Below are 22,736 nucleotides of genomic sequence, written 5' to 3'. Positions count from 1 at the left end.
GTTGTTGACATTATTGTTCATCTCTGTTTTTGTTGATGACACGATTGGTACATAAATCCAACTCTCTTCATCCTTGGAACTTGAGGGATCAGTAAGTAAACCTGGTCTGGGTCCAACTGAACCATTATGGTCACTCCCTATCTCTGCCTTACCTTTGAGGCTCAAGGGCTTTCCAAACTTCAGTCCTATAATGTAATGGTGCTATGGTTCTCTTTAGCACCTGACCAAATGAATGTGTCCTATTGGATAATTTTGAGGTATATGGTCTTGTTTGGCTTGTTGTTGGCAGACAAGCCTAGCTAAGGTCAGAGAACAGAGGGTCATGGAATTAACAAAAGTTTGAGAAAAAATTTTAATCTAACCCCCTCATTTTACAAATAGGGAAACTGAAGCCTAGAAATGTTAAGTGATTTGCTGAAAAGGGTACATGTAAGTGCCAGAGGTGGAATATGAACGTAGGACCCCTCGTTTTAAAGTCAGTGTTCTTTCCATTATACTACATCCCTCCATCATGGCCAGGTTGACTGAATACTGATATTGGCAAAAATCACAGATTTTTGCTTTACTGAAATAATTATTTAGGGTAGAATGATAATCATAGAATTTTGCAATTGGAAAAGATTTTAGAGATTCTCTTGGCTATTTCCCTTACTTTGCATAGGAAGAAATGGGTCTTAAAAAGGAAAGTATTTCAAGAGATTACTAACTTTGGTCTCTGTAGAAGTAACAATTGGAAGGAAAAAAATAGAGAATTGAATTTATTCCTTATTGTCTGTGCCATTCATTTCCTGTTTTTTTCTTATTCTTAATCTACTTTGTTATTCTCTAAGTTACTTTTGATTTCATAGCTATACATCTTAAAAAACTATGATGAGTAAACAGATTTTTTCATATAATTTTGGATCAAATTTATGTCATGACTATTTTTTTTTAGCCTTTAACCTCTTTGAACCAAAACAACTAAAAAGAGAGAGGAACTTGGTAATACTAGCCAACAGAGTATTTGTGGGCCAGACACTGAAGAAAGACATGACCAAGGACATCACAGAGAAAAAGCATTTCTCCAATCCTCACCCAAAGTTTTCCCTTCTCCCTGGGATGAAGTCCTATTTATCTTCTCTTCCAATTCCTGGAAGACCAAAAGGAAAATGATCCCTTCATTAGAGGATTTGATCAACCATTAATACCCCTCCCTCATATGGCTTGTTACAGGAGCACACATTCGGTGTCATTGAGGCAGCTAAGCCTGGGAGAAAGAAGGTCTCCAGTTCATTAAAGACTCTTCATTCTAGTCATGGAGCACTTCAGTGGCCAAAGATTTTAATTGGCTGAACATTCAAAAGTCTTTAAATCCTTAAAAAAAAAAAAGCAAAACAAAGCAAAAAAATAAATAAATAAAAACCAACCCTCTGCCTTTATAAATCTTCCTCCAGTAAAATAACAATTAAAGCTTGAGTCCACCAAAGGTCCCATGCTTGAATACAACAATCCTGCCTGCCGACACCCCCTGAAATTTTGCTGGTTCCCGTTTTTCCCTGCCCCATTGTTACCCTTTATTCCATTAATTCTTTAAGATACAGATACATTCAGATACAGATAATTCTTTAAGATACAAATCAGTCATTAGGCTTTTGTTTATTGAAGCAACTGGCCAAGAGAGGCTTTCAGGAATACTTACCTCAGAGCCACAGGGTGACAAGTGCTCCAGGGAGAGATATTGCCTGGAATTCTAAATGGAGTTATTCTCAACAACTCAGGGCCTTGTTTTACCCTAAGTGCCTTCCCAGTCGCCTCAGCTTACTTTCCTGATTGACTGCCTTCCATCCGCATTCACGTCCTATTGATGTCAATGGCAAGTGGAGTCTGTCCCTAATCAGAGGTACTATATGCTCTTTGAGGTTTTATTTTATTTTAACAACTGTCGAGTCAATATAGCTACAGATACTACAAGAGGATCATTGTACACCCTTGAGCCCCACTCATAAAGTCTCCAAATGATAATTCTATTTCTTAGAATCCTTGATAACTGATGACAAGAAGGGATTGGTGATAATGATGAAGAGGAAGAGGAGGAGGAGTTGAAAGAGAAAGATGAGCACAGAGTCAACGTTCTTCTGTACGGTACTTTGCTAACAATGTCTTTGATGGGAGTGGGAGTACTTATCAAAAAAGCAAACAAACGAAAACAAAAGATCCAGGAGCACAATATAGCTTTTGCTTGAGAACTGAAGGTCTAACAAATGGGAAACCAGGCCGGATAGTTAATTGTAGTTTCAAGTGAATAGTCTGTAATTTGTCTACTAGAACTACTTCTGACAGCCATGATTATAGGATTTAGAGATGAAAGGGAACATAGGACTCATCTAGTCCAGCTCTTCATTTGACAATGGAGAAAATTGACCACAGGGTATTGAACTCTGAATGTCTGGGCTAGAAGAGACCTTGGCTGTGTAGAACATAGTAGAAAAGAAAGTAGCCTTCAAATTTAGATTATTTCAGGAAAAGACACTTCAAAGATCATGTAGTCCAATCTCCTCATTTTACAAAAGAGGAAACTGAGGTTCTGAAAAGTTAATTTTCCTGAGATAATACAGGCATTAAATAGCAGAATCTATACTTGAATCCAAGACTTTTGATAACAAATCCAGTGTTCCCTCCTTAATGTTGTTTTTTTGGTTTAGATCTGTAAATTCACCAACATTATTATAAATAATTTATAGTCTTATAGAGTTACCTGGAGTCACCAAAAATTATTTGCCCATAGTCATGTATACGTAGCCCATAGGTGATCAAGGCAGTTCTTCAACCAAAGTTTTCCTGACTCCATTGTTAGTCTTTATCCTTTATGTGCTACTACCTTAGTGGACAATGCTATTTGGGGAAATCAATAGCAATTTGGCTTTGGTTTTAAGATCATAATTTTAGATGTAGAAAGGACTTCATAGAAGACCTACTTATTCCACTCTCTCCTTTTTGAAAAAACTGGGACCCCCCCCCTCAAAGATTAAGTGACTACTAGCCAAAATCAGACAGATAATAAATGCTAATCTGGATTTGAACCCAGGACCTCCAACTCCAAATACTGGACTCTTTGCAGCATATCACACTTTTATTTGGGTAATGTATCAGCTGGAAACCATTTTGTATATACTCAATACAAAATGAGCTCTTCTTTTTTTGATTTAGAAATAAATTAGGTATTAGGCACTATCTCAGAGAGCTCCTTATGAAATAAATCAAGATGCTAAAAAATATAAAGGCTGACCATTTCTTCACTCAATGTAATGATTTTTTTTTTTAAGAAATCATGGCCTGAAGAGATCATTTTCCCCAAAATGAAAAGGATTTTCAGGTGGGAAATGAATAGAAAATTAAAATATTGAACAACCAATTAAAGCCATCATAGTTCTATTAATCTTGGAGGAAAACCTCCCTGGAAGTCTTGCAGAACATATGTAGACTTTCTTTCAGGGTTCCTTCTTCAGCAGGAAGTTTCTTCAAAAAGAAAACAAACATGGTGATTAGAAACAATTGAAAAGTTCCAAGGAACAACAAAAGAACCCCAGATGACAGGTAAGGGATCCCAGGTTACTTACAATGGAAGGATTCTAAGCACCTGGTTCTAAATCAAGTTTGGCTATAGATGTTTTCTAATATTCCCTTTAATTATCAAAACCAGTGACTGGTTGTAAGCAAGGGATTAGGGTTGGGAACACAAGCTCTTGAAACTTCATCTCAAAGGTTCAACTATGTATTGTGAGTTGGGTTTTGGTTTTAATTTACAAATGAATTCATTTTTTATCATTGCAGTCATGAGTCAGGTTCTTCTCAGTTCTTGACTCAGTCCCTAGGAGAAAGAAACTTAGGAAGGTCCATTAACTCTTTCTAAAAGTTGTAGTGTGGGACCATGAACCCAGAAGAACAGTGTTCAAAGCATACTTACTAGCTGTGTAGCCATAGGAAAAGTCAACCATCCTCTTGGAGCCTTAGTTTTCTCATCTGTAAAACAGCAAAAAACCAAAAATTCCTATAGTACAAGGAGTATTGGGAGTATCTTATAGTATTGAAATGATCAAATGAAATATAATGTAGACTTTATATATATATATATATATATATATATATATATATATATATATATATATGAAACATAGAGTTATATATTATATAGAGTACCTTTCAAACTTTAAAGCATTATAGGAATATCCATGATTATGATTGCTGATTTAGGATGATGAGGTCCTGAGTCAGTAGGTGGGTTTGGCAGAGAAAGTCTGAAGTATTGATAAAAATACTCCCTGAGGCAAGCAGATTAGGGCATTTTGGGGGATCAGCTCAACCTTACAAGTCTACCCCCTGTAGAAGAATAAATCTCCTTTATTGTATTCATTCAAAAAGCCAAGTTTTATCAAACCCCTGAGGTTAAATTTCCCCTATAAATATGTCCACAACCCACTCCATTTTTGCTGAATCTCTTTTGGGTTAGCCCGCCATGTTGTTCAGCCTCATAGTGTCTTTCTTTCCCTCCCCTTCCCCATGCCTTATGGTATCTTTATCCCTATAGCTAACTAGTACTTTTAGGGTGCTAAACTGTAGACTCCCAAATATTTTATATTTTACTGTTATTTTAAATGGAATTTCTTTTTAATATCTCTTGCTGTTGGACTTTGTTGGTAACATATAGAAATGCTGATGATTTATGGGGATTTATTTTGTATCCTGCAATTTTACCAAAATTGTGAATTGTTTCTAGAAGTTTTTTAGTTGATTCTCTAGGTTTCTCTAAGTATACCATCATATCATCTGCAAAGAGTGATAATTTGGTTTCCTCATTCTCTACAGTAATTCCTTTTTTTCTTCTCTTATTAATAAAGCTAACATTTATAATATCTTTGAAGAAACTTCCTGCTGAAGAAGGAACCCTGAAAGAAAGTCTACATATATTCCACAAGACTTCCAGGGAGGTTTTCCTCCAAGATGGTGATAGTGGGCAACCTTGTTTCATCCTTGATCTTACTAGTAGGGGATTGGTCTAGTTTGTCCCCATTACATATGATGCTTGCTGATTTTTTTTTAAAATAACTTTTTATTGACAGTTGCTGATGGTTTTAAATAGATGCTACTGATAATTTTAAGGAAAACTTTATTCCTATACTCTCTAGTATTTTTAATAGGATTTTTCTTAAAACAATATTTTCTACTGGAAGATGTCAATGATGTACTCAGGCCTCATGGTATATTCCTTTAATGGATTCTTCCAAACTCCTTTACTTGATAACCCTATTGCTCTCGAAAATCTATTTCATATTTAAGATTCCTGGTGCCTTTTTTACCTCTTAATTCTGTAATCTCTTCTCCTTAAATAAATGTCCTTTTTGGCAAAAAAAGAATGGCCATTGGGAATTTGTCATATGTTTATTTTGAACTAGAAATTGATACCCTTATCAAGGACACTGCTTACATTTGGTGGCTGCTCTTGTCAATACTATGGAGGGAAGGCTCTGGGATATGAGTAGGTAGATCTTTGAGGAATGAGCCTTGAAATTCTCTGCCACCATCAAGGGCTCAGCTGGAGCATCCCACCAACTCATTAACCATCTTTATGGCAAGACTGGATGACTCAGGATCTGACATATACAACCTTTCACCTCCGGGTTTCAAATGCTGTTCAGATAGATAGTGACTGAAATTAATCTGATAATGATTCACTGGAAATGTGGTTCAGTAGCTTCAGAAAAAGAATGATGATTTCTGCCCTCTATGAGAACATTTCTTCCAAAGATCTCAAAGCACAAGACTGATCCTCAGGATATGGTAGTAAGATCGGTTGAAAGCTATTAGATTCTAGGCACAGATGAAGGAGTAGATGTTTGGGTATATTTCTTAGATTAGGAATTTTCTTTTTATTCCATTGGTCATTTAAGAAACTCTTCCTGTAAACATTTAGTAATTTCTGGACTAAATCCTTCAACAACTCATTCCAAATCAAAGACAAAAAATCCCGGTGAAGATTGGCCCCTGAACAGAAGCATGCTACCTAATTCCCACATATCTTTTCCAGCAAAAATCTGAAATTCCGTCAAAGCGAATAACTATCAATAAATCCAATGAGACCACAGTAATTAACTGCATAAAAATGCACAGAACTGCACAAAAAGTTAGCTGGAAGGCATAGACAACAGGAAAAGATGCTGCTTTTCCTCTGCTAACTGCTAGCAAAGTTAATGTCAGTTCAAGCAAACAAGGTGGCAGTGTGCCAGGTTGACCAAAGATGAGTCAGAGACCTATGTTGCAAGTATGTCTGGAGGCAGACCAAGGAAAGAGATCCCCAAGAAAGTCTCAGAGAGATCCAAAATCACCAACATATTCAGAAATGATAGAAAGGACTTTGGAAGCTCCTGGAGATGATTATGTTCAGATTGAGACAGTCCAAGTACCTAACAGTTCTGAGACTCCTAGCACTCAGTCCTAAGATGCCAGAGAGCCCTACGTATCCAGAGCTCTGAACTTAAAAGATCTAGGGGGACTAACCCAGTAAATGTGGAGGTCAGAGAAGCAGGAACCCAGGTGAACACAGGAAAACTCAGAAAGTATAACTACTCTACCCAAAAGCACAATAAGGAATAGAAGTTGGCACAAAGCCTCAGTTTAGGAAATAAAGTTGGAATGATGACTAAGCCAAAAAAGACACAGTCTCCTTCTAAAAGAGATTAATGGAGATTTAGGGTTCACCCAAAAGAAGATAGGAATGATACCATAACAATCATAAGCAGATGCTATAAGGGGAAAAAATTGTTTTCCACAGGAATGACATGTATACTTAGAAGAAATGAAAGAAGACATTAAAAATGAAATAAAAGCTCTGGAGGAAAGAATTGGAAGGAGAATAGTTTTTTTTTAAATATAACTTTTTACTTACAAGTTATATGCATGAGTAATTTTACAGCATTGACAATTGCCAAACCTTTTGTTCCAATTTTTCCCTCCTTCCCCCCATCCCCTCCCCCTGATGGCAGGTTGACCAATAGATGTTAAATATGCTAAAGTATAAATTAAATACAATATATGTATACATGTACTAACAGTTATTTTGCTGTACAAAAAGAGTCAGACTTTGAAATAGTGTACTATTAGCCTGTGAAAGAAATCAAAAATTCAGGTGGACAAAAATAGAGGGATTGGGAATTCTATGTAGTGGTTCATAGTTCTTTCTCTGGGTATAGCTGGTTCAATTCATTACTGCTCTATTGGAACTGATTTGGTTCATCTCATTGCTGGAGATGGCCATGTCCATCAGAATTGATCATCATATAGTATTGTTGTTGAAGTATATAATGATCTCCTGGTCCTACTCGTTTCACTCAGCATCAGTTCGTGTAAGTCTCTCCAGGCCTTTCTGAAATCATCCTGCTGGTCATTTCTTACAGAACAATAATATTCCATAATATTCATATACCACAATTTATTCAGCCATTCTCCAATTGATGGGCATCCACTCAGTTTCCAGTTTCTGGCTACTACAAACAGGGCTGCCACAAACATTCGTGCACATACAGGTCCCTCTCCCTTCTTTATGATCTCTTTGGGATGTAAGCCCAGTAGTGACACTGCTGGATCAAAGGGTATGCACAGTTTGATAACTTTTTGAGCATAGTTCCAAATTTCTCTCCAGAATGGTTGGATGTATTCACAATTCCACCAACAATGTATCAGTATCCCTGTTTTCCCACATCCCCTTCAATATTCCACGTTACCTTTCCCTGTCATTCTAGTCAATTTGACAGGTGTGTAGTGGTATCTCAGAGTTGTCTTAATTTGCATTTCTCTGATTAACAATGACTTGGAGCATCTTTTCATATGGTTAGAAATAGTTTCAATTTCTTCATCTGAGAATTGTCTGTTCATATCCTTTGACCATTTATCAATTGGAGAATGGCTTGATTTCTTATAAATTAGAGTCAGTTCTCTATATATTTTGGAAATGAGGCCTTTATCAGAACCTTTGACTGTAAAAATGTTTTCCTAGTTTATTGATTCCCTTCTAATCTTGTCTGCATTAGTTTTGTTTGTACAAAAACTTTTCAATTTGATATAATCAAAATTTTCTATTTTGTGATCAATAATGATCTCTAGTTCTTCTTTGGTCATAAATTCAGAAGGAGAATAGTTTAAAAAAGAAATTTATAATTGTTACCAAAGTAATGAATGTTCTGAAAGCTAGAATAAGGCAAACAGAAATTAATGATTTCTTGGGACAGTAAGAAATATTAAAATAAAATGAAAAGATTGGAAAAACACCAGCCCTGAAGTCAGGAGGACCTGAGTTCAAATCTGTCTCAGACACTTAACTCTTCCTACCTGTGTGATCCTGGGCAAATCACTTAACCCCAATTGCCTCAGCAAAAAGAAAAGAAAAGATTTGAAAAAAGGAGAAAATGTAAGATATTTGATATCATAAATATCTGATCTGGAAGAAAAGATTAAAGAGAGAAAAATTTAAGCAGTAGACGTCCTTAAAAAATGCTTTAAAAACCAGCAGAAATCGGACATAGACCAATATATTGAACCATGTTAAGCAAAAATAAAGTCAAAATGCATACATGACAAAGATATAAAGGAAAATATCACAAGAAAATTAGAATAACATGGAACATATTTTTAATCAGACTCATGAGTAGAAGGATATATATGAAAAAACAAGAGATAGCATTATTTGTATTATTTTAAATTTAAAAATTCTTGTATAAATAAAATTAATGTAGGCAAGATTAGAAGGAAAGCAGAAAATCAGTTTAAGCTCCCATTTCTCAAATATTCAAGCACTTCAAAATTTATAAGAATATAAATCATAACCCAATTGATAAATGGTCAAGGGATATAAACAGATATATTTTTGATGAAGAAATTAAACTATATATAATCATATGAAAAGTGCTCTAAATCAATATTGATTAGAGAAATGCAGATTAAAATAACTTCAAGATATCATTTTATACCTATCAGATTGGCTAAAGTGATAGATTGCCTTCAATTGAGGAATAACTAAACGAGCTGTAGTGTAAAGTTGTGTTGGAATACTGCTGTGATATAAAAAATGATGAGCTGGTTGACTTAGAAAAATATTGGAAAGGTTTAGACCTCTGAATGAAGATGTCACTCATCTCCAGGGAAAGAACTAACAAATAGACATATGTATAAGTACAGTCTTACTTATATGTATATGTGTATATATGTATATATAATATAAAGATATGCATGTATATGTGTATATGTATTTAATTATAAATGTCTCTAAAGTGGAGGAGGAGAAAAAATAAAATAAAAAGTATACAGCAGAAAACAAAAGGAAACCTAGAAGGAAGCATAGAAAAGCTGGGTGGCTGTGAAAACGATATATAGTAGTTATTATATAGTTTTCTTGAAATTGAAATTTATTTGTTTTATATTGAGAACCCTCGCACAGTCTGTTGTGTACATGTAAATATTCTTTCCCCCTTGTTTTGTATTTGGTCAGAATGAATTTAAAAAATTTTAAACACTAAATGCTATATTTCAAGAAATCACAAGTGAAAACTGTCTATATCTAGTTCAAAGTGATGATAGGATCTACTAATCATTTCTTGTAACAAACCCTAAAAGGAAAAGTTTCAGGAATGTCATCACCAAAATCTAGAGCTCACAATTCAAGGAAAAAGAATGCTGCAAGCAACCACACTGAACCAGCTCTAGTATCAAGGAACTACAGTTAGGATCATGCAAGATCTGGCAACTTCTACTATAAATGAGAGGAGATCTTGTTACAATATTTTAAAAAAGCAAATGATATAAACCAGAAATCAGTGTATAATTCTAAAGGGAAAAAATGGATAGTAAATAGTATAAAGGACTTTGAAGAATTTCTGATGAAGATGTGAGTGCTGAATAGGAACTCTGAAATACAAATTTGAATGAAAGGAAACCTAAAAAGGCAAATTTATTTGAACAACTGGAAGGGCTATCTATATGATGATGCAGTGCTAACATTTTAATATGAAGAAAATAAACAAATGTCCTTCCAGAAACTTAGTCTTCAAAGAATATTAAAGGAGTTTAATTTTTTTTTAATGGAATTCTGGGGCTAGACCAATTCTTTCCCAAGGGTTTTAAAAGAGGGAAGAGAAGGGAGAGTAAAAAGAATATACTAGTATAGAAAGAAGGAAGCTTGAGCTAGGACTTATTTATAATTGGTTTGTGTGAGAAGAGAATATAAATATGAAGAAGGAGGCACCAAATAAACCTCAATCTTATCTGAATCAGATGGAGGAGGGTTGAGCATACACAAACACTCAGTTTAAAGTAGCAAATATTAACCTCAGCAGGGAAATAAGTGTAGTTAGAGGTAAGATGTTAGGGAAAGAAGAAGTTTAATACTAGAGACAGAATAGCTATACATAAAACAAAACTCTTTCTGATACTAAAGGAGAAAAAAGAAAAGAAATTGGAAATCAACAGAGGTGCTCATTAATAAATTTATGAAAAGCTGAACAGATTGTAGTATACGAACCTAATTAAATGTTATTTTATTGTGAGAAATTACTAAAGAGATGATTTCAAAGAATCTTGGGTAGTATGAACTTAAATGAGAAGAACCAGGAGAGCAATTTATAGAAAATTAACAATATCATAAAACAAAATAAAATTAAAAAAAAAACTCTGAATTAAGAACTCCAATCATAATGACCAGTTACATCTTCAGAGGACCTATGATGAAGCATGCTTCCCACTTCCTAAAAGAGAGGTGATGAATTCAAAGTACAAAAAGAAGACATCAATTTTTTGACACGGCTGCTATATTCATTTTTTTTTGCTTGAATATACTTATTAATTGCAAAGTTTTGATTTTTAATTGGTAGGGGAAAAGAGACTTTAGTAATAATGATGCCAAAAAAAGGTCATTGCACCATTTTTCTAAATGGCACCGAAAAATACAAAAGGATGTTCAGAAGGAAGTGTAGAAAAGCAGGGCAGCTTTGAAAGTAAATGGAAATTATTATATTCTTTTTTTTAAAGCAAACAGTATGAGAGATTCATGTTTTATACATCATATCATTTTATCATCTATACCTCTTTATATTCATTAAAGTCCAAATAACAACTCTTCTATAAAGCAAACGCACAAACAAATGAAATTTTGAGCATGTACTCCTTTGGCACTTAGGCCCTGCATCAGCAGCTTTTACTAAGATGTTGAAATTCAAAATTATGCCTAATTCCCTTTTCTCTTCTCTGAAAATGGCTCCTTTGGAGGAGAGCAGAGGGAAGCCCATAATTAGAATTTAGAGAAGAGAGAGGCTAGTGGGAGAAGACATTTACTAATGTTTCCAACCTGTAAACCAACAAAAATCTTTCTTATTTTTCTAAGTTTTCTTTCACTAGCACCAAATACGCAGTGGTTCCTTTGTGGTCAATTAGCTAGCATGATTTTTTATTACCCTCTACAATTTCATGCTGATTCTCCTGGTTTAATTGCAAGAACAATATCATTTTATTTACCTGTACACACTGTACAGCACAGTCACATTGATCTACTTGATATTCCTTATACATAACTTTCCAACTCTCTCTTTTTATACTGACTATCCTCCATGTTTGTTATTTACTATTTCCTTACTTCTGCCTCTGACAATCATAGTTTCCTTTAAAATTCATCTCAAGTTCCACCCACTACTTGAAGCCTTTCCTAGAATTGCAGAGGATCGATGAAATAAATATGTATTTTTTTAAATTAAAAAGCAAAAACCCAAAATAAGCACAAAGAAGAAATCTTGACAATTCAAGGTATAAATAAATTGAAAACCAAAAATTATATGGAAGTGGCAAACAATTCTCTGAAAAGGTAATAAAATTAATACATTTTTATTCAATTTGATTAAAAATAGGAGAGGTAGACTGAACCAATATAACAAAAATGACAATTCTAACTGTCAATTTATTTTTTCAGTGCCAGAACAATCAATCTATCAAGAATTATTTTATAGAGTGAGAAAAAAATAAGAAAATTCATCTGAAAGAACAAAAGATAAGGATATCAAGAGAATCAATGAAAAAAATAGTGAAGCAAAGTGGTTTAGCTGTACCAGATCTCAAACTCTATTATAAAGCAGTACTTATCAAAACAATTTGGTACTGGCTAAGAAATAGGTGAATCATTGGAATAAATTTGATACAGTTTATATTATAGTAAATGGCCAGAGTAATCCAGTATATGATAAGCCCTATCAAAAACATCATTTGACTAAAACTACTGGTAAAATGGAAAAACAGTATGCCAGAGACTAGGTACAGATCGACATCTCACACTGTATTCAAATATAAGATCAGAATGGGTACATGATCTACACATAAAGGGTGAAATTATCAGCAAATTAGGAGAGCATAGAATAATTTATTTGTCACATCTATGGATAAGGGAAGACTTGGCTACCACAGAAAATGTAGCGAATATTACAAAATGTAAAATAGCTAATTCTGATTATGTAAAATTAAGTTTTTGCACAAACAAAAATAAATGCAGCCAAAATTAAAAGGAAAACAGAAAATGGGGGATTTTTTTTGCAAGAGGTATCTCTGATAAAAGCTTCATTTCTCAAATAGAGAACTGAGCCAAATTTATAAAAATACAATTCATTCTTCAGTTGATAAATGGTCAAAGGATATAAACAAGCAGTTTTCAAACAAAGAAATCAAAACTATCTATAGTCTTATAAAAATGTTCTAAATTATTATGATAAGAGAAATGCTGGTTAAAACAACCTTGAAGTATCATTGATATCTACCAAGTTGGCCAAAATGGTTGAAGGGGAAAGAAATGTTGGAGGTGATGTGGAAAAATTGGGACACATTGATTGTTGGTAGAATTGTGAACTGATACAACCATTTTGAAGAGCAATCTAGAATTATGCCCAAAGAATTATTAAAATACTTTTTCCTTCTGACTTAGCAATGATACTACTAGATCTATTTCCAAAGACAATTGGGGAATAGGAAAAGAACCTATATGTTCTTAAATGTTTATAGCAGTTCTCTTTGTAGCAACAAAGAACTAGAAATTGTAGGGATATTCATCAATTTGAGAACGTCTGAACAAGTGTGGTATATGATTGTAATGGAATACTACTATCCTATACAAAATGATGAGCTCAATAATCTTAGTAAAACATGGAAAAGCTTACATGAAATGATAAAGAATGAAATGAGCAGAACCAAGAGAATATTGTATACAGTAATAGAAATATTATTTTAAGAACAACTTTGAGTGAATAAATTATTTTGACTATTTATAAACACCCAAATTAACTATAAAGGACATATGAAGAAAGATATTCTCTGTATCCAGAGAGAGAACTAATTAATAGAAGTATATGTAGAATAATTTTACATATCTATATCTATGTATGTGCATCCATATTTGTGTCTAATACAGACATATTATTTACAGATATTTACAGATATATACACACACCTATTTGCCTCTCTAGGTGGGTGGGGAGATAGGGAACAAAAAAACAAAGGAAAAGAGAAATCTGCATAATAATTCTGTTGTATATTTGAAAGGAATAGCAAGTTGTGCATAGTAAATTTGCAGCTTCATATGCAATCATCTTTTTTATTGTATAATGTGATGGAAATGCTTGTTTTATTCTATAAGTTAAAAATAAAATAAAGTTTAAAAAAGAAGTACAGACTCACAGGGTAAACCTAGAACCTGGGAATAGCAGCTGCCTTCTGGGCACCTAATCCATGAGTCTAAATACAAATTGAGGGAGTAACCCAAGAAGGGGGTGCTAAATCTACTTAACCTCAAATCTTGTATAAAATCTCATTGCAAAATTAACAAATTTTGTACATATTCTACAAATGCTTAGATATGCACGTGTTCTCTCTTCACTTAGAATGTGAGCTCTCTGAGGGCAAGGATTATTTTATTTTAGACTTTATATCGCAAGTATTTAACACAGTGCTTGGCATTTAGGAAGTGCTTAATAAATGCTTGGTGGCTTTTTAATAATAATAGCTAGCATTTATATGGTGTTTTAAGGTTTGCAAAGTTCTTTATGAATATTAACTCATTTGATCCTCAAAACTACCCTGTGAGATAGATGCTATTATTATCCTCATTTTACAGATGAGGAAATGGAGGCAGAAAGAGCTTAAGTAACTTATTTAGGATAGTAAATGTCAGAAGCAAGATGTTTAACTCCAATTTTTCTGACTCTAGGTCCAGTGCTCTTCCCTACAACGCCATCTAGATACCTCTTGATAATTAGCAATAAATTGCATGGTACTTTAAAATTTATGAAGAATTTTATTTATAGTAACTCACTGGAGTTTAACAGCAACTGAGGATTAGGCAGTTCAGGAATTTTATGTTTATTTCACAGAGGAAGGAAACTGAGGCTCACAAAAATGTTAAATAGTGCTTTGTCAAAACTTTTACTTTGGAATTCCATTTACTAACTTTTTTTTTGACAATGGAAAAATATTTTATCTTTCTAGGTTTCAGGTTCCTTATTAAAAAAAGAAAAAAAAGGATAGTCTTCCCAACACTGATATTTCATATTCTAAGGTTCCTTCCATTCTATGAAGACTACAAAAAGATCAAAAAAGGAATAGACACAAATATGACCTCTGCATCTGAGAATAAATATTCAGAACAGACTGAAAGGGAAGAGAATTAATAAAGAGAAGAAAGTAAAGAAATCCTTAGAATAAGGTTTAGAAAAAAAATCTCCTAACAAATGAAAGAAGTTGGAGAGGAGCAGAGAAGAGAGGATTTTTAAATAGCTGCCTAACTAGAAGAGAAAAGGGAAAGAGGGAAAGAATTTGATAATTAAGTAAAAGAAAGTAAAGTAAATCAATACACAAACTTCTAAATGAGTGAAATAATTGACAAGTGGGAAGTAGAGTAAGATGAGGGAGAAGAGAGTCTGTGGCTGTATCAAAGTAGTTAAAAAAAAACCCCCAACAATAACTAATTGTAAAGCCAGAGTAACAATTTAAAGCAGGAATAAGAACAAAAAAAAATCTTAAAAAAAAAAAAAAAACAATAGTAGAGATACAAAAGGAGGAAAACATTAACAATGAATTATGAGTTCATAATTATATGTGAGTTCATAATCATAAATATAAATGGGTTAAATACTGCAATAAAAGAAAAGAGAGTGTCGGGATGGATAAGAAAAAGCTTGACAATCTTTTGTTTGCAAAAAAGACATCTAAAAGGCAAAGAAAAACATAACCGAATAAACTGTGATGGTGAAACAAAATTTACTTTCAAAACAGCAAAACATTTAAATTCACAATATGAAACCAAAATAAACAAGAAAATTATACTACTCTTAAACGAACAGTGATTAACATTAAATTTCTGGGAACAAAAAAATTCTGGGATCAAAATAGAATAGCATATGAATTAATAAAAAAGATGGTGGTACAATAATAGCAAGATATATTAATGTTTCTAGGAATTGGGCAGATCTAACAAAGAAAACAACAAAATGAAGTTAGGTTCTAAAAGTCTCAGTGTAGTTTTAAGTTTTAATAATTTCAGAAGTACAAATGCTACAAAGTTACAAAAATATTTAAAAGTTTCACTATTTAAATATCTTTTATACTTATTTTTTATTTTGGATAATAAAATTTTAATTTAATTTCATTTTCTGGATAATACATTGTCAAACTAGTGGAATTGGTAAACGAAGTCCTCTTCTTTGGCTAACTCCCTCAGTTAATCTATCTCCATTAAATTTTTTCTTGTGGAGTCATATCAAAAGTATAATTTTATAAACACACACACATATATATCTCAAATCTTATAAGACTCAGATTGCAAATGCAATTCTTTTAGTCATTGAGCAGTAGCTTATCAGAATTTTTACAAAATTCAAGAATTAACTAAAGTGATATATTATAGCACAAGACAGCTGTTATTTTGAATATTAATAAGAAATCTTCTTAAATTTTAAATAGTTAACCTTTCAGTGGTTCTTAGTAACTTTGGAGTATTCATACTTTTGAAGCTATTAAAGTTTAAAACTGCCCTGACTTTCAGGACCTTGTTCAAAATTAAATAAACTGCTAGAAAATTTACAGCTAAAAGATTTATGGCATTTTGTAAAATGCCAATGTGTGTGTTTGTTTGTGTGTGTGTGTGTGTGTGTGTGTGTGTGTGAGAGAGAGAGAGAGAGAGAGAAAGACAGAGACAGAGAGAGAGAGACAGACAGACAGAGAGAGAGAGAGAGAAAGTTGATATAGATGGATTTAGAAAAGAATTCTATAAAATGTTTAATAATATACATATATGTCAGCATCTTATGATAATTCACATAGTAGGATACAGATAAATTGTAAATAACTTTTTTTTTAATTAAAAAAAAAACCCAAACTAAACACATTCTTTATAGATTTTAAGGACTCTGATCATCATTTCAGGGAGTACAACAAAAAGACACAGATCCAAAAGGAGATTTAATTTTTAAAATCCTAAAAATTAGAGTGCTAAATCATATAAATAATTAATAACTACATGTAGTAACTATATGTAGTAACCATATGAAAAATTATGATAATGATGTAGTAACATTTCAAAATTTCTGGGATGTAGCTAAAGCAATCTTCAAAATTAAAATATATATATATATATATCCTTAAAAACATATGCTGATAAATAGACAAAAAGAGGATTGATGAACCAAATATGTATTTTTAAAAATTAAAAAGCAAAAAAAAAAAACCTAATTCAAAATAAGCAGGAAGAAGAAATCTTGAAGATTTGACGAATAGATAAATAGATAAAAAAAAGAATATGTTTGAGATAAACAAAATTAAAAGATGATTATCTGAAAAGACTAATAAACTAATAAACTTTTATTCCACTTGATTAAAAATAAAGAAAAAATCAAATTAATAAAATCAAAATAAACAAGAAGAAATTGCAACAAAACCAGGAAAAATAAAAAGAATTGTCAGATTATTACATAACACAGTAATATGCCAACAAACTGAGAACACAAAAAGATTTCCTTAAAATATAAAATACCTACTCTAAAAGAATACCAAATAGAAGTCTTAAAACTATCCCAGTCTCAGAAAAGGAAATGGAATTAACTATGAAGGAGTTTTAATACCAAGGGGAGAGGGAGAAATCATTTCTGATTGAGATGGATTTACAAAAGATTTGAATACATTTAAAAATTATAAATGTTTATGCTACATAAATTGCTCTCAAAAATTGAAAATGTTTTTATCAAACTCCTTTTATGAAATATTGTTATAATGATTAAACCAAGGAAAAGAAAAGCAAAGAAAGAGAACTAGAGATCAGTATAATTAACGAGTAACAATTCAAAAATTTAAAATAAAACTCCACCAAAAAGATTGCAGCAAATTATCAAAAAAAAAATAAATCTACTTGAATTTATATCCAAGATTCAAGAATGGTTCGATATTAGGAAAACAATATACATAATTAAACATAGTAAAAATAGAAACATCTAATACTACATGGCTATTTCTATAAATGGGATTAAAAAATTTTTTTTGTATTCAATATCTCTTGTGAGGGTTTGCTATCTAACATATTTAGAAAATTAAATATAATATAGAAAATCAAAAGCTGTTTCCCAATAGTGAACTAATTAAGGACTATGGATAAATAAGTCTTTAAAAAGATTTGCAAATTATTAACAAGCTCATTAAAAATGTTTCAGATCACTACTAATTAAGATAAATGCAAATCAAAACAACGCCTCACACCCAGAAAATTGGCATAGATAATAAAAGAATGCAACAGCCAATGTTGTGGAAAGACCTGTGAATGCATTGTTGGTGGAACTACAAATTGGTATAACATTTTAAATTTGGAATTAAATTTGGAATTATGCAAATATAGTGATTAAAATTTTCATATCTTTGGCCCTAAAGATTCTACTTTTGGGCATATGCCTCAAGTGAGTCAGTGATAAAAAGGAGAGTCTAGACCAAAATATTTATAGTATCACTCGTTATGGTAGCAAGAAGTAGAAATCAGGAAGGAGTCCATTTATTGGGGAAGGGTCAAACAAAAGGTGTTCCATGTACGTAATGGAATTTCACTCTGCTGTAAAAAGGACAAACATGATGAATTCGAAGAAGAATATAAAAACAGATGGATTGAAGTGAAGTAAGAAGGCCAAGAAAACAATATACATAGTGACTACAATAATGCCAATGGAAAAAGCAATAAAACAATTAAAAATAGAATTTTACTAATCTTTCATGGTCAAGTTACGTTCCAAAAAGAGATACAAAAAGATACTTCTCCTCCACCTGTTCTTATCTCTGGAACACTGTGTGCTGAAACACTGTAAATAATTTTAGACTTTTTCAATGTATTCATTAGTTTTGTTGACTTTTTTCCTCTTTTTCCTCCTTTTTAATCTATGTTACATCAAGATGGTTCTTGGGGAAAGAGTAGATGAGGCACACAGAGGGAAATGTAGGTGATCTAAGAACAAGATATCAATAAAGCAGAGTGACTTCCTGGTGGAGTGAGAGGAAGAAACTTTGGCAAGAGTAGATTCCTAGGGTTGGGGAATAGAATCTTATGGAAGAGAATAAAGAATCTTTGATTTCCAGGGCTTATTTCCTGCCTTGAAATAGAAGGATCATTGAAGCCATCTGAAGTACAACTCCTTATCTGATCTCTTGCCACCAAATTTCAGACCTGAATTAAATGCCATCAGTCCTGGAGTCACAGTGAGATAAAAAGGAGGCTGAGTTTAAAAGAAAATGACACAAGAATATTCCACACCAGAAGGTTTCTCCAGCATACTCTATTTTTTGACTAAAGACCAAGACCAGCAAATTGTTTCCCCAGGAGGTAAGTGAAAGACTTTCCCTCATGGTTGCTGTATATCATGGAAGTCTTCTCAAGAGCAAATTCCTTCTTCAGACATTGAATGTTCCTGACATTTTTCTGTATATAATAAACTGTAAACATGTACAAAAAGTGGTGATGATCCAGTCAAGGTGTCTTTCCTGGATCTCCCTTGGTAGGCAAATTTTCTTTGAATTTTTTGATCAATCAATCAATCAACAAGCATTCATTAAAGGTCTATAACATGCTAAGCAGTGTATTAGGCCCTAGGTAACAGTGACGGCTGGGAATAAAAAGAATGGGGGGGGGAAGGGGTCATAGGATGATATCAAATCACTTCCATTTCTGTTTCTACTCCAGCTCTCACACTTACCAGATTTAGAAGGAGAGGCCTTTGCCATTTACTACCTATACAGTCTAGAGCACATCAATTTACTTCTATTCTCAGTTTTCTTATCTGTTAAATTAGGAGTGGGATCACTGCAAGTACCAACTCTATGATCTCATGATTCTAATTTTTAAAAAATTAACAATAACATTGCAAATGGGACCCCTTGAGATCAATTCAGGATCTCAAAGCATCTCTCTTGTGTGAATCATGCTCAATGAGACCTGGCCAAGAAGATTTCGTAAATAAATTCAGATATTTGACCAAAACTACAGAACAAGAAACACTGCCCTCCTCCTCTTGACCCCAGTGGCAGGTTCCAACAGAGAAAGTGAGGAGTTATTTGTTGTTAGTTATCCTGTCTCTTTGAAAAATTGGGAAGAAAGAAGTAACACAGGGCAAAAAATGTCCAGATTTCAAAAGGAGGAAAGAGATAGGAGTCTGCAAGAGATAGGCCAATAAGTAGGGAGAAAATTATATCATATTATTAAAGGGATACTTGGTGAATATTTGGAAAGGGAAAAAGTGATCATAAGGGGGCAGAGGGATTTAATCATCAACAAATCATGCCAGATTATCTCATTCTTTTTTTTAAACAAGGCTATTAGACTAGCCAATCAGGAATTGCCTACATAGTTTGCCTACATTTTAGCAAAGCAATAGGGAAAATATTCCCATGCCATTCTTATGGACAAGATGGAAGGACATGGCTTTGACCATTGGGGCCAAGTAAATAGAAAGAGGACCACTAATTCACACAATATTATTCTATTTTTTGATTAAATATTTCTCAATTATGTTTTAATCTGATGTGGGGCTCTGGGGAATGGGTCAGGGCTGCATGAATCTTGTGCCTGACATGTCAGGCCTAAACAATAGCAGAGTTTGAGGGAATTAAAACTAACTGAATGGACAGATCCAAAAAGTAATCACTAATGGTTAGCCTTTAGCTTGGGAGAAGACCCCAGAGATCTATGCTTGGTCCTATGCTCCCTATTCTATTTACCTTTTACAAATGCTTTGTAAAGATGACATTCATGTAAAGAAGAGTTGTTCTTAGGTATTATTTCATGAGTTTACTCTAAGAATCGATTCAATTTATTTCAATAAAGCAAATGAAAGAAAAAACATTTAAGTGCAAAGCAGTGTGTGCTCATTTCATATAATAATGTGATCAGATGATAAAAATGCTAGAAGTGACCTTTGATATCTTAGAGTCCAGCTTTATCAACAGAAACTGAGGTCTGAAGAAGGGAAACAACTTGCTCACACTTGACTCAAAAAAATCAATGCAAAACCAGGACTAGAATTCAGGCCCCGCTATCTTCTACTATTTCTGCTGCTTCTCCAGGACAGATGTGAAAATGATTTACAAAATGAAATGCCATACAGATGTTAGGTCTCCTTGTGCACTGGAAATTGTCCATTTTCTTCTATATAATTAGGAAAAAAATTTTCATTTTAAAAAAATAAAATCTCTTTTCTCTACTTGTAATTCCTGCTCTTCTCTATTTTCTTCTTTATTCTTAAGACCTATCCTTTGGTTTTTATCCCTAAAATGACAACAACAACAACATTAATCTGGGCTAAAACTTCTTTATAGTCAATAGGATTAGGGATAGATCCATAGGTTCATGTGGCTTTGCAGCATTTTTGTTTTCTTGTCTCAAGCCAGAATGGAAATAATTCTTCATATCTTAAAAAAATTTCCCCATAATGCATGATGAGACCAAAAATCTCAAAAATAGAGCACTCATGAGCATAAAAGAATCTTTTTAATAGATATTTCATCATTTCTCGAGATTATACTTTGAATTTGAGTGAAGGCCTGAAATTGCAGCAATTTATTTTTAAAAAAAGATGATCCAGTTGGATTTATATCAAAGATGCAAAGATAGTTCAATATTAGGAAAAATGTTATAGAATTAAACATGTTAAAAAACAGAAACATCTAATACCACATACTTATTTCAATAAATGAGGTCAAATGGGAAAAAAATCTTTATATTCAAATATAAATAAGATACTTAGAAAATTAAATGAAATATAGAAAACCAAAAGCCATTCCCAATAGTAAACTAGTCACAGACTACGAATAAATAGTTCTTTAAAAATATTTGCAAACTATTAACAAGCTCATGAAAAATAAGTTCCAAATCACTACTAATAAAGAGAAATGCAAACCAAAACAACCCTGATATTTCACCTCCTACTCAGAAAATTGGCAAAAATGACAAAATAATGGAAAAGTCAATGTTGAAGAGATTGTAGAAACTAGACTATTAGATTATACTCATAAATGTATTAAATCTGGAAAGAGACATAGATTGGGAAACTGAATTCCTTGGATTCTAATCTTGCTGCTTAGTAAGTCATCTGAGCATTTTAAAAATGAAAATGAACATCTAAATTTAAAATTATTTAAAAGGAATTTATTAAAAAATGAAACCTTTATTTAAAATGAAAATATGTTAGTTTATTTTACATATTTAATATGAAATATTTAAAATGAAAAAGTATTAATTCTCTCCTCCCTCATCTCAATTCTCAATGTTAATAGAAATATGGCATATTTGATTTTAGTATTTTCATGTTTTCTTAATTATTGGGAATTTGTTGTTTTGGTCATTTGTCAAAGCAGGTCAGTAAAGTATCAATTTCTTGAAACATAGAAATGGAAAAGCCAAGAGCTATCAAAGGTATCTTGAAAAGGTGGAATGTCTTTCAAAGAAATAAACTCACCCCTGAAAGAGACTAGTAGCCTTTTCTGTCCTCTATTCATAAATTATTACTATCCGATTAGATTATTAAATCTAAATCATTGTTTCCTTCAATACTAAGTCAAGAAAAGTCATTAATAGAACAATACTTGTAATGGAGAAACTGGAAAGACAGAGAGAGAGAATGAATGGTCCCTAAAAGGTCTCAAGGTCCCTACTACCTAGAAATCTATAAATATGGGAATTGACAATAGATGGAAAGGCAGGATTCATGGATTAGCAGAATTAATGAAAAGCATCTGGCACTTATTTGATGTCTAACAAACTCTTGCTTCCTTGTTTGTATTCCATACAATTTATTAGGTGCGTACTGTATTCCAAACAAGGAGATACAGAGATAATTAAGATGAATTCCCAATCCATAAAATGACTCCATTGAGTCAAGAAGACCTGCAGGCCAAAAAAAGCAAATCCCCCTTCACTGGCTGATGCTCATCAACAGGCTGAATATTTAATTCCTTTTGTTTAAGATTTAGATATTTGCTAAATTATAAATATGCACAATATTTCAAGTCATTATCAATTATTGTCACCTCAGTGTGAATGAGTTTTAGATCCTTTCTCCAGAATACATAATGAAGTATCAACCAGAGGGAGAAGCAGAGCAAGGACAAAAGGTAATTGGATGACCCAAGGAAATTTCCTTTTCCAGTGTTGTTTAAAACATATATTT

At 32.7% G+C, this 22,736-nt stretch overlaps 2 long non-coding RNA genes across 3 annotated transcripts in view; both read right to left on the bottom strand.

Annotated features, from left to right (window-relative positions):
• The window catches only part of LOC116419924, a 53,566-nt gene extending 50,660 nt beyond the window's left edge, over nt 1-2,906 (bottom strand). For both annotated transcript variants that reach the window (XR_004230248.1, XR_004230247.1), the window contains exon 1: nt 1,075-2,906. This is a non-coding gene — a long non-coding RNA (uncharacterized LOC116419924). The remainder of the gene's footprint in view (nt 1-1,074) is intronic.
• A 50-nt stretch (nt 2,907-2,956) lies between these two features.
• LOC116419925 overlaps nt 2,957-22,736 on the bottom strand; it is a 43,050-nt gene continuing 23,270 nt past the window's right edge. Inside the window, exons 2-3 of the long non-coding RNA XR_004230250.1 lie at nt 3,944-3,999; nt 2,957-3,495 (exon numbers count right to left, since the gene is read on the bottom strand). This is a non-coding gene — a long non-coding RNA (uncharacterized LOC116419925). The remainder of the gene's footprint in view (nt 3,496-3,943; nt 4,000-22,736) is intronic.

Source organism: Sarcophilus harrisii, chromosome 6 (assembly GCF_902635505.1).
Source record: "Sarcophilus harrisii chromosome 6, mSarHar1.11, whole genome shotgun sequence".
In the NCBI taxonomy this organism is placed as follows: Eukaryota; Metazoa; Chordata; class Mammalia; order Dasyuromorphia; family Dasyuridae; genus Sarcophilus; species Sarcophilus harrisii.
The sequence above is the reverse complement of the archived record's forward strand: the minus strand, read 5'-3'. Positions and strand labels throughout refer to the sequence as shown.